At 46.0% G+C, this 10,935-nt stretch overlaps 1 pseudogene; it reads left to right on the top strand.

Annotated features, from left to right (window-relative positions):
* Positions 1-700: 700 nt before the first annotated feature.
* LOC102861159 overlaps positions 701-10,935 on the top strand; it is a 33,420-nt pseudogene continuing 23,185 nt past the window's right edge.

The following is a 10,935-nucleotide window of genomic DNA, read 5'->3' on the forward strand; positions in this document are numbered from 1 at the left end:
GTGCTATCCTCACCGTCTCTGACACACTATAGCTTATTGCCATTGTCACTGTTTAAATCCACTTGGCTGAGCGTCTTTCGCTCACCCACCACCTTTCCAAGCATGATGTCCTCCCCAAGGAAGACCCTCTCCTAGCAACATGCCCAAAGTACGTGAGACAAACCTTCATCCGCTTTGCCCCCCAGGAGCACTCTGGGTGCACCTTCTCTGAGACAGACTTATTCTTCTGGCGTCCCATGAAATATTCAGCACTCTCCTCTAACCCTACAGTTCAAAGGCGTCTATTCTCCCATCTCCTTCTTCATTGTCCTGCTCTCCGATGCATAACAGGTGATTTTGAAGGCCATGGCCTGAATCAGATGCATCTTAATCTTTAAACTGGCATCATTGCTCTTCAGTACCTTGGAAAGGTGTCTAACGGCAGACTTCCTGCTGATGGTGGTACTAAAATGCAAGGCATGGCTGTTGCTACATGCTGTCAGGTAGATTTTCTGACATACTTTAGACACATTGGTGTCAAGAAAAGACATCACGGTCTGAAGAACAAAAGGTCAATGAGTGAAAAGAAGGCCATCACGGAGACTAATGACTCTAATGCGGTGGGGATTGTGAAGACATTGCAGCACAGGGCAAGGTTGCGATCATAGGGTTACGGTCAAGGTTAAGGCTCAGAGGGTTGCTGTGAGCCCCCATCGACGTGATGGCGTGTGACAGCAACACCGACCTCGTGTGATGGAGTAGATGGTCTCCAAGGGGCAGATCATGTGGTCTTTATCTTACCGTGACTCTCGTTGGTCAAAGTTCCACTGAGCTGTCGGTTAGCAGCCAAATGTTTATCCAGGTGCCACCAGGGCTTCTTAAACTCCAGGGCGCTGTGGGCCCCAGGAGCAATGCACCAGCAGTAAACTGCTCCTCCCTCCCTCGCTAAGTTCCCAGGCGGGGATGTGGGAGGAATCCGAGAGTCTGTGGGAAGACTGCAGCTGCAAACCCACCCACGGGGATGTCTGTTCATCCCGATTAACGGCACTCAGAGGGGTCGTGGAGCAGGGCCTGGGCCCGATTTAAGACTCTCCGCCCTGAAGGAGCGGACAGTGGCTGCCAAGGTCCCCAGGCTCATAAACCATCCCACTCTCGTTCCTTTGTACCAACGACTCCAAATAAAAATCTCCCCAAATCCTGAGGCAACGTGGGCCCTGTGCTCACTGACATTAAAGAGAAAGAAGAAATAAAAAGTTTACTTTTATCTCTAAGACAACACCCCAAGTAAAAGCAACTCTGGGATGGCTCTCCCCTCTCCCAACCCTCGATGCTTCCCATGCACACCCTCCTCTCGCCTCTTAGCCACAGAATCACTGTTTCCTTGACGGGAGACAGCGGTGAGCTGAACATCACCTGAGTCAAGAAAATAAGCCGTGCACGAAAGTCAGCACGGCAAGATGATCAAATCGGTGACTGTTAATCACATTTCCTTTGTGTAGTGAAGGGATGCTCATTTTTTAAAAAGATTGGAGAAATTTGCGAGATGAATTAAGAAGAATCAATGCCTTTGAACTTTGGTGTTGGTGAAGAATATCCAATTCTGTCAAAGGACAAACGAGTGTGCCTTGGAGAGAGTGCGACCAGGGCGCCCTTCACCGGCGGGGATGGGAGGACCCGGTCTCACATCCACACGGCCCGTTGTCCCCAGAGGCTGTCCTTGGAGAAAGGCATCACGCTTGCAAAGGTGGAGGGTCAGAGAGAGAGAAAGATCCTCAGGCAGACGGTGGACGCCGGGGCCGTAACACCGGGCGCACGCGTGAAGGACCGGGCAGGATTCTGATCTCGTGTGCACAGGACCGCTGTGGATGGCCCCTAAGCCCCAAGGTGGGAGCTCCGGTGGTTTAGGGGTTAGGACAACCCGAAGGTTTGCATGCAGTTCCCGTCCACCAGCTGCTCTGTGGCAGAGAGATGCACAATCTCCTCCCACGCGATGTACAGACTGAAAACCCACTGGAGGCTCGGCTGCGGCTCCTTTCTGATTTGACATAACAACAAAAACAACAGCAGCTGCTCACTTGGGACTGGATTGGGGGTTTTGTCATCCCCACAGAACTGCGGTTGCCTCTGGGATTCAGTGTGTAGATAAGGCCCAGCCATCTCCACCCTCTCCCAGCTCCCCAAGCCCAGCAGCGAGCAATTCTACCCTCAGTGCTCTGCGAAGTGCTGTCCTTCAGGATCTGTGGGCACTGAAGCGGCCCTGTGGCCGTGGACACCTTGCTGTGCCGGGGAATTCGTCATTGTTTTATTAATGTGGGAAATATACACACAGCAAGACACTCTGCGTTCCAGCAGTCTTTCCTCACGTGGCCAGTGACGCAGATGGTTTTCTTCCATCACCCTCAGCCAGCAGACTCTCAGGGACCCGCACATAGTGTGTCAGCATGGCTGGGCCCTGGGGCCAAGCAGCTGGTCAGACAACAGTCTGGTCACTGCTGTTGTTATTGTTCTTACATGCCGTAGAGACACCTGCAACTCCTAGTGACCCTGTGTACAGCTGTTCTGAAGCCTGCCCTGTCCTGAGCCAGCCTCCCTGACTCTGACACATCTACCCCCATTGCGCCAGCTACTGTATCAATCCATCTCATCCAGTCCTCCTCTCCTGCACTGTCCCCCGACTCTTCCAAGTGTGGTGTCCTTCTCCAGAGACTGGTCTCTCTTGGTCACATGCCAAAGTCTGTAAGACTTAGCTTCAAAATCTTAACCTCCAAGAAAAAACTTTGTTCACCCTCTCCAAGACAGACCTATTTGTTTTCTTGGTGATCCAAGAGTTCAAGACTCTTCTCCAGAACCACAGCTCACAGGCACTGTCTACTTCTGTCACCCTTACTCCAACTCTCTGATGCAAGTAATTGCAAATTGCTTCTCTGTACTCTGCAGACATTTTCAACTGCAGATTTTCCCAGTTCAATTCGTCCTTTGACTTCCTGACTGCTGGTATTAAGAGTGTTGACTGTGGAGCCAATCAAGCTGTAACTATTAACAACCTCAATCTCTTCTCCATCCATCATGGTGCTGCCAATTGGCCCAGTGGTGAGAATCTGTCTTCTTGGCATTGAGCTTCAATCCATATTGAAGACTACAGGTCCTCCTCAATTTCAGCAAGCAAGGTTGTTTCATCTGCATAAAGTAGGCTGATGAGTCTTCCTCCAATCCTGATGCCACACTCCTCCTCATAAAGCCCAGCCTCTGGTATGATCAGTTCTGCATATCGATTGAAAGGTGTGGAGAAGGGATGCATCCCTGATACAGTCATTTCCTAATTTTGAACCATGCTGTGTTTCCCTACTCTATTCTGAGGATTGCTTCCTGATCTGAGTATAGGTTTCACATGAGCACAATCAAGTGTTCTGGGATTCCCATTCTCCTTAAGGTTAACCACAATTTGTTATGATCCAAACAGTCAAAGGCCTTTGCATGAAACACAGACATTTCTCTGATACTCTTTCTGCCAAGATCCATTTGGCATTGACAATAATGTCTCTAGTGTCACAACCTCTTCTAAACCTGCTTGTATTTCTGGTAGTTCTCTGTTGATGTACTGTTTCAGTCATTTTTGGATAATCTTCAGCAGGATTTTGCTTGTATGTGTTATTAGTGACATTGTTCAATAATTTCCACACTCTGTTGTGTCACTTTTTTTTTAATGGAATAAATATGGATCTCTTCCAGTCAGTTGGCCAGATAATTGTTCTCCAAATTTCTTGACAGAAACTGGTGAGCACACCCAGAGCAGCGTCTCTTTGTTGAAATAAGTCATTTGGTCATATGTCATCAATTCCTGGGGCCTTATTTTTTGCCAAGTCCTTCAAAGCAGCCTGAACTTCCTCCTTCATCACCATTGCCTCTTGATCATATGTTGTTTCCTGAAATTATTCTATGTCAGCTATTTTTTTTTGTACAGTAATTCTGTACACTACTTCCAAGTTCTTTTCATGCTTCCTGGATCATTCAATATTCTTCTCATAGCATCTGTAATACTGTAACTTGTGGCTTGAATTTGTTCTTTGGTTACTTGTGCTTAAGAAATGCCGAACGAGTTCAGTCCTTTTGATTTTCCAACTACAGTTCCTTGCACATTTTATTGTAATACTTTGCTTTGTCTTCCAAGCTGCCCTTAAAAATCTTCTGTTCAGCTCCTTAACTTCTTGATTTTTTTTTCCACGTTGCTTTTGCTTGTTGGCACTCTAGTGCAATAATCAGAGTCTCTTGTGACATCCATTTTGATCTTTTCTTCTTCCTCTATCTTTGTAATGGCCATTTGAATTCTTCGTGGATGGTAACCTCACACAGCTCGTCTGGTCTTCGTTCATTATCGTTTCAAGGCCTGAGTTAGTTTTTAAATACAGGTGGGATAGACTCAAAGTGAAATTTGATTCCTGTGGATTTAATTTCATCTTCTTTAGCTTTAATATGAACTTGTATATGAGTAGTTGATGTTCTGTTCCATAATCAGCACCTGGCCTAGTTTTCACTACTAATATTGAACTTCTCCAATGATTTCTTCCCCATATGTAATTGATCTGATTCCTGTGCATACCATTAGGTGAAATCCATGTTTATAGCCTGCATTTATGTTTCTTATAAAAGATCCAGTGTGAAATACAATGTATACAAACTTTGTAGGTAAACGTGTATGTTGTTGTTGTTGTTGTTGTTGTTGTTGATTGTCGTTGGTTCAAGCACAACTCATAGTGAACTCATGAACAAAAAGACCTGAAGCTTTTCTAATAACTATCATCATTTCTCAAAGTTCATAGGGTTTCCAGGGGCATGTTGATTAGGAAGTAGATGCCACTCCTGCTTCTAAAAACCAGTATAAAATAAAAATTTATATCCAAAAATGCATTTGCAATGAATAAATTATTAATTGAGCAGAATTCTATTGTTCTATCTCCAGCCTCATTTCTGTCACCAAGTCCGTGTTTTCCAACTACAGATCCTTCTTCCTCTCCCCAACTTTTGCATTCCAGTCACCCATTATTATGAATTCATCTTTGTTGTGTGTTCTATTGATTTCTGACAGCAACAGTTGGTTGAAATCATCTCTTTCCTCCGCTTTGGCTCTGGTTGTTGGTGCATAAATTCGAATGATAGTGGTATAACAGGTCTTCTCTGTTTGCATATGGATATTATCCTGACACTCACAATATTGACTTCTAGATGGATCTAGAAACGGCCTTTTTAACTATGAAAACAGCCCGGATTTTTCTCACCTTTTCATCTCTGGTGTAGTAGACTATATGATTGTCTGATTCAAAATGTCCCATGCCAATCATCTCATTTCACCAACATCCAATATGTCAATATTTATGTGTTCCATTTCTTCTCTTAATGATGCATCCATGCTTCTCACATTCCACATTCCAACCATTAATTTCTGCTTACACCTGTTCCTCCTTCTTTGTGTTTCCAAATGTTAGGGCTCAGCCTCAGTTACCATATCTGTTGGTCCACTCTATGGTATATAGGGTTTTTTAAGGCCTGTTATATTTCAGACATGGATGGTCAGACCTTCTTTCTAGTCTGTTTCAGTTTAGATACTTAGCTTTAGAACAATATCTGACAGACAAGCATTTTATTGAGCAGATGAAAGACACTTCCCTTACAGAAGAACCACTCAGTGCTGCCTCCACTCCAGCACATGTGAGTATGTGTGTGTGTTTATGGGAGCTTAAGTGTATGTATTTGAGAGTAGGAATGAGCACGAATGTGTGTATATGAGTATGAGTGTGTAGGAAGCGTGAAAGAATGTGTGTGTATGAGTGTGCGTAGGGGAGTGTGTATGAGAATGTGTGTATGGGGGGAGAGAGAGGGAGAGGAAGAGGGAGAGGGAGAGGGAGAGAGAATGAACGAGTGAGTGCATGGGAATGCAAGTGTGTATGGTTATGAGCACGCGAGTGTGAGTGTGCAGACTGGAGTGTGAGAGCATGTGTGCATGTGTGTGGGAGAGACGCCTCAGAGCACAGGCATTGCAGTCTGCTCCCTCGAGTCCCCAGCCTTACACACCCTGTGATGCAGTCTCTCCTGAGATGCACAGGTCAGGATGCTGGTAACAGCACACCACTCAGGGTGGCCCCGGTGACAGCTAACATACCATCAGATAGGCAGATACTCTCCCAGCTCTGTGCCTCGTGAGGACCCTAGGACGTCAGCTCTCCCCTCTTCCACCTCCACACCCAGGAGAGACCATCCGTGCTTCAGCCTCTGCTCTGGCCTTCGCACAGCCTGCTGGCTATCCCTGCCTCCGGACCCTCTTCTCTGAACTTCCCGCGCCCTTTCAGGCTCTGTGCTCACTAACCCTTGAGCCACAAGTCTCTTCTATGGTCAGCCTATCTCCCCGCGGCCATGCACAGTTCAGTGGATTCCTGACAGGATCGGGTCTGTGGAGAAGGGTTATCATAAGACCTCACTCACTCAGGACGTGACTGGCTTGAAATGTGAGCAGATTGCTGACCTCATGGCACCTGCCTTTCTATCGTGTCCCCTAGTGTCTGTGTGCTGGTCCCGACCCATGGAGTCACGTGGATTTCTCATCTTCCTTGGGTCGCTCTCAGATTAGGGGCCGTGTGAGCGAGCTGGTGTAGAGATGAGCTACCTGACGGTTGGAAAGGTGGTCGGACACGTGCAGCTGCAGAACCAGGATGGCTGGGTTCTTCACTCCACTGTTCTGCATGGCTCGCTCCTCTCTGACCTGGGCCACGGCCAGAGCCTCTCAGATCCTTCCTCCTAACAATTCACGAGGAGACTTAGCCAGCCTCAGCACAATCCAGCCTGGATATCACCCTTCACCCAAAGAACCAGGACTGCCCATTATCAATCCCGCCCTCCTGAAATGCAGCTCTGGCTTGTGTGTGTGTGTGTGTGTGTGTGTGTGTGTGTGTGCGCGCGCGCGCGCGCAAGCACTCCTGTGTCTTACAGGACAAATGACAGGAGTATCTGTACCTGAATGAATGAGTGTAAACATCCTCCAAATGAACTTTCTTCATTCTCCAGGAAGTGAACCCTAGAAAATAGGGGAATGAGCTCTGAAAACGCACATCCGGACTCTACAGAGCTATTTAAGGGAATGGCCTCATTGTCTGTTGGATTTTTCTGCAGACTCTTGCAAAAGTGGAATCAGCTGTGGTAAAGACGATGGTGACCATGGATTAAGGAAAGCATAGCCTTCTTGCTGTTGTTGCTGTTACTGTTATTGCCATTGTTGTTACTGTTTTGCTGTTACGTTGTTGTTGTTGTTACTGTTGCTGCTGCTGTTGCTGTTATTGCCATTGTTGCTGTTGCTGTGGTTGCTATTGCTGCTGCTGTTGCTGTTGTTATTGTTGCTATTGTTGTTGTTGTTGCTGTTGCTGCTGCTGTTGCTGTTGTTACTGTTGCTGTGGTTGCTGCTGTTGCTGTTACTGCTGTTGTTGCTGTTATTGCTGTTACTGTTATTGCCATTGTTGTTGCTGTTGTTATTGTTACTGTTGTTGCTTTTGCTGCCGTTGCCACTGCTGTTGTTGCTGTTGTTTTTACTGTTGTTGCTGTTTCTGTTGATGTTGTTTTTACTGTTGTTGTTACTGCTGTTGCTGTTTCTGTTGATGTTGTTTTTACTGTTGTTGCTACTGCTGTTGCTGTTATTGCTGTTGTTATTGCTATTGTTGCTGCTGCTGTTGTTACATTGCTGTTGTTGTTAGGTGTCATCAAGTTTTCTTCCACTCATAGTAACCTACGTACAGTAGAGCAAAACCCTACTCGATCCTTCACCTTCCTCCTAATCTCTGCTACGCTCGTTGTTACAGTAATCATGTCAATCCATCGCAGTGAAGGCCTTCCCCTTTTGCGCTGACTCTCTGCTTTTCCAAGCATGATGTCCTTCTCCAGAGATTGGTCCCAACTAACAACTTGTTCCAAGTCCGTGAGGTGAAATCTCACCATCATTGCTGCTAAGCAGCATTTGGGTACACTTCATCCTAGATGGGCCTCTACATTCTCCTGGTTGGCCACAGGAGATTCAATATTCTTCACTAACACTGCAATTCAAAGGCATACGGTCTTCAACTTTCCTTATTCACTGCCCAACTTTCACATTTATGCAAAGCTATTAAAGGTACTATGGCTTGGGTCAAGCACATTGTAGTCTTTAAACTGACATCTTTACTGCTTAGCCCTTTAAATAAGTCCTTGGCTGTGAATTTACCCTTGAATCTTTCATGAGAAATTAATCTTTCGATTTCTTGACTGCAGATTAATTTATAATTAGTCTTTGTTTTCTCGATTGCTGCTGCCATGCTTCTTGATTGTTGGTCCGAATGTTTCTGAACTGCCGTTTTTGCTTTGTTCTCCATAATGCGTTGTGAGCCACAGTCAAGTGCCTTTGAATAGTCAATGAAGCTCAGATAAATCATTTTCTGGTGTTCTTTCCTTTCCAGGATCCATTTGGTATCAGCAACGATATCCCTATTTTTATGGCCTCTTCTAAATTTGGCTTAAATTTCTGACCATTTTGTATTGATGTACTGAAACACCTCAATTGGTATTCCATCAATTTCTATTGCCGTGTTTTCCACCATTGCCTTCAGTGCAGCTTACACTTCTTCCTTCAATATCACCAGTTCTTGATTTTATACTTTCTCAATTATTTTCTCACTGTCTAGGAGGCTACTACGTCAAGCCCAGAACACTGGCTTTAGAAAATCATTTCCCTCTCAGCTATGTCTTTTTTTTTCTTGGTTTCTGGACCATCTTCATGTTCTGTGCCATCTATTTCCACCCCCGCATTTCTGTTTCTTTGCTTCTTTGATAAATCTTTTTCTTTTCTATCAGCTACACAAACATAACATCAGCTGTTTTGAGAATTGAGAAAACTATGTCATGGCCAGCATCCAGGATCTTCCTCATCTCGGGCTGATCCAACAGGAACAGGGCTTATCAGTGGGACATCTGTGGTGGACAAGCCTGGTCAGTGAAAGGAGACATGAGCAGCATGTCCCCTCCACCTGGCAGAGCCTCTTGACACTGGACCAGACATTCTACACTAGCCTATGGTCATTCAGAGAGAAGAGACAGCAAGGCCCAGACCTAAGCACTTAGGACAATCTCTTCCCACCACACCAACAGTCTCCCTGCTGGGCTGTCCCTGACACGGTGGCCAGCCCACCAGGCAACAGAGTTCCCAGCTTGGATATGGGTCAGATCCTTCTGTACGTGCCAGCTGTTGGCTCTGGGGAGCTTCCTGGAGCCCCAGTGCCCTTGTCCTCCACACAGGTTACTGTGGGGATTTCTGAGTTGATGGGAAGAGGCCCTTGTGTGTGTCTCCTGTGCCTCCACAGGAAAATTCCACGCAGAGGACTTGGACGAACAGAGGTCAGCTCTCTCAATTCCTGGACTGCTCCCTCGACGGGGGAGGCCCAGCCTGTCTCCCCAGTGTCCAGTGTTCCTAGGCGTTCCCTAGCACTCAAGGGCAGCTTCATGTGGTCACCTTCCCTCTTTCTATCTTTCTGCTTCTCTTGTGTTCTTGTGTAAGTCACTACTCAGATGTTACTTGAAGACACTGAAGTGGACAGATAAGGAACATGGGAACACTGAAGGCCAGGGACTGTTCATCTGAGCCTGAAGAGGGGTCCTGACATCACACTGTGGACCCCAGGATTTGAGACAAAGGACTGTCTATGCTTTCAGCCAAAGGAGAGAACCCGTGGACGTTCTGTAATCTCCACACACTGGCCTGTCCCTCAAGACTCTCCTGTGCATCTGTACCTTAACAGCCTTCATGACTTTGGAATTTTTGTCCAAAACGGGAAACAAAATGACCTTCCAGGGCCTTCCTCATCAGCTGGGTTCTTGCTTCTGTCCCTCTGTTCTGAGTCATTCATCATCTGAGACATGGGAGTAAGGGTTACCTGTTTGGGTCTGTAGTCACTGGGACACAGGCTCAGTGACCTGTCTTTATGTCTTAAGACTTTTATAAGAAAATATCTCTGGTGACAGCAAACATCAAATGCTGGCGAGGTTGTGGAGAAACTGGAACCCTTAGTCACTGTTGATGGGAGTGTAAAATGGTGCAACCACTATGGAAAGCAGTATGGCGCTTTCTGAAAAAGTTGCAAATAGAAATACTATTTGACCCAGCAATTCCACTACTGGGAATTTACCCTAAAGAAAACACGACTGTCACCCAAGCAGATATATGCACACCCATGTTTATTATGGCTTTTCTGAATAGCAAAGACATGGAAGCAATCCAAGTGCCCATCAACAAACGAATGGATAGAGAAGCTCTGGTATATTTACACAGGAATACTACACTGCATGGAAAAACAAGGAACTCATAAAATATTATGCATAATGGGTGACCCTGGAGGACAATATGCTGAGTGAAATATCTCTGTTTAAAAAGGACAAATATTGCATAGTGCCACTGTTATAAAATGGGACCAACATCAGGGTTGAGGGAAGAAAGAGAAGGAGGGGAGGAATGATGTATACTGCATTGAAACAGTTGAGGGAGAGAACTGTTTAAAAGGGATATATGATTAGGTATTATTGCCATGACAGGAGTCCAGAATGAAGGCTGCACAGTGGAGTGGACTTGAGGGAGGGACTGCATAAAAATGAGAGAGTTTTTCTTTTACTTTTCAAGAAGAGTGAATTGGGGAGAGGGGTGGGCATGAAGAAAAGTGTAACAATGAATGAATGGAAACCCTACGTCTCTGTAAACAGGAAGGAAAGACGGGAGGGAGGGAGGGAGGAAGGAAGGAAGGAAGGGAGGAAGGAAACAGACAGAAAGGAAGACGGAAGAAGGAAGGGAGGGAGGGAGGGAGGGAGGAAGGGGGGGAGAGAGAGAGAGAGAGAAAGAAAGAAAGAAAGAAAGAAGGAAGGAAGGAAGGAAGGAAGGAAGGAAGGAAGGAAGGAAGGAAG

This window comes from Elephantulus edwardii, unplaced genomic scaffold (assembly GCF_000299155.1).
Source record: "Elephantulus edwardii isolate Elephantulus edwardi_28Jun2011 unplaced genomic scaffold, EleEdw1.0 scaffold00274, whole genome shotgun sequence".
Lineage (NCBI taxonomy): Eukaryota > Metazoa > Chordata > Mammalia > Macroscelidea > Macroscelididae > Elephantulus > Elephantulus edwardii.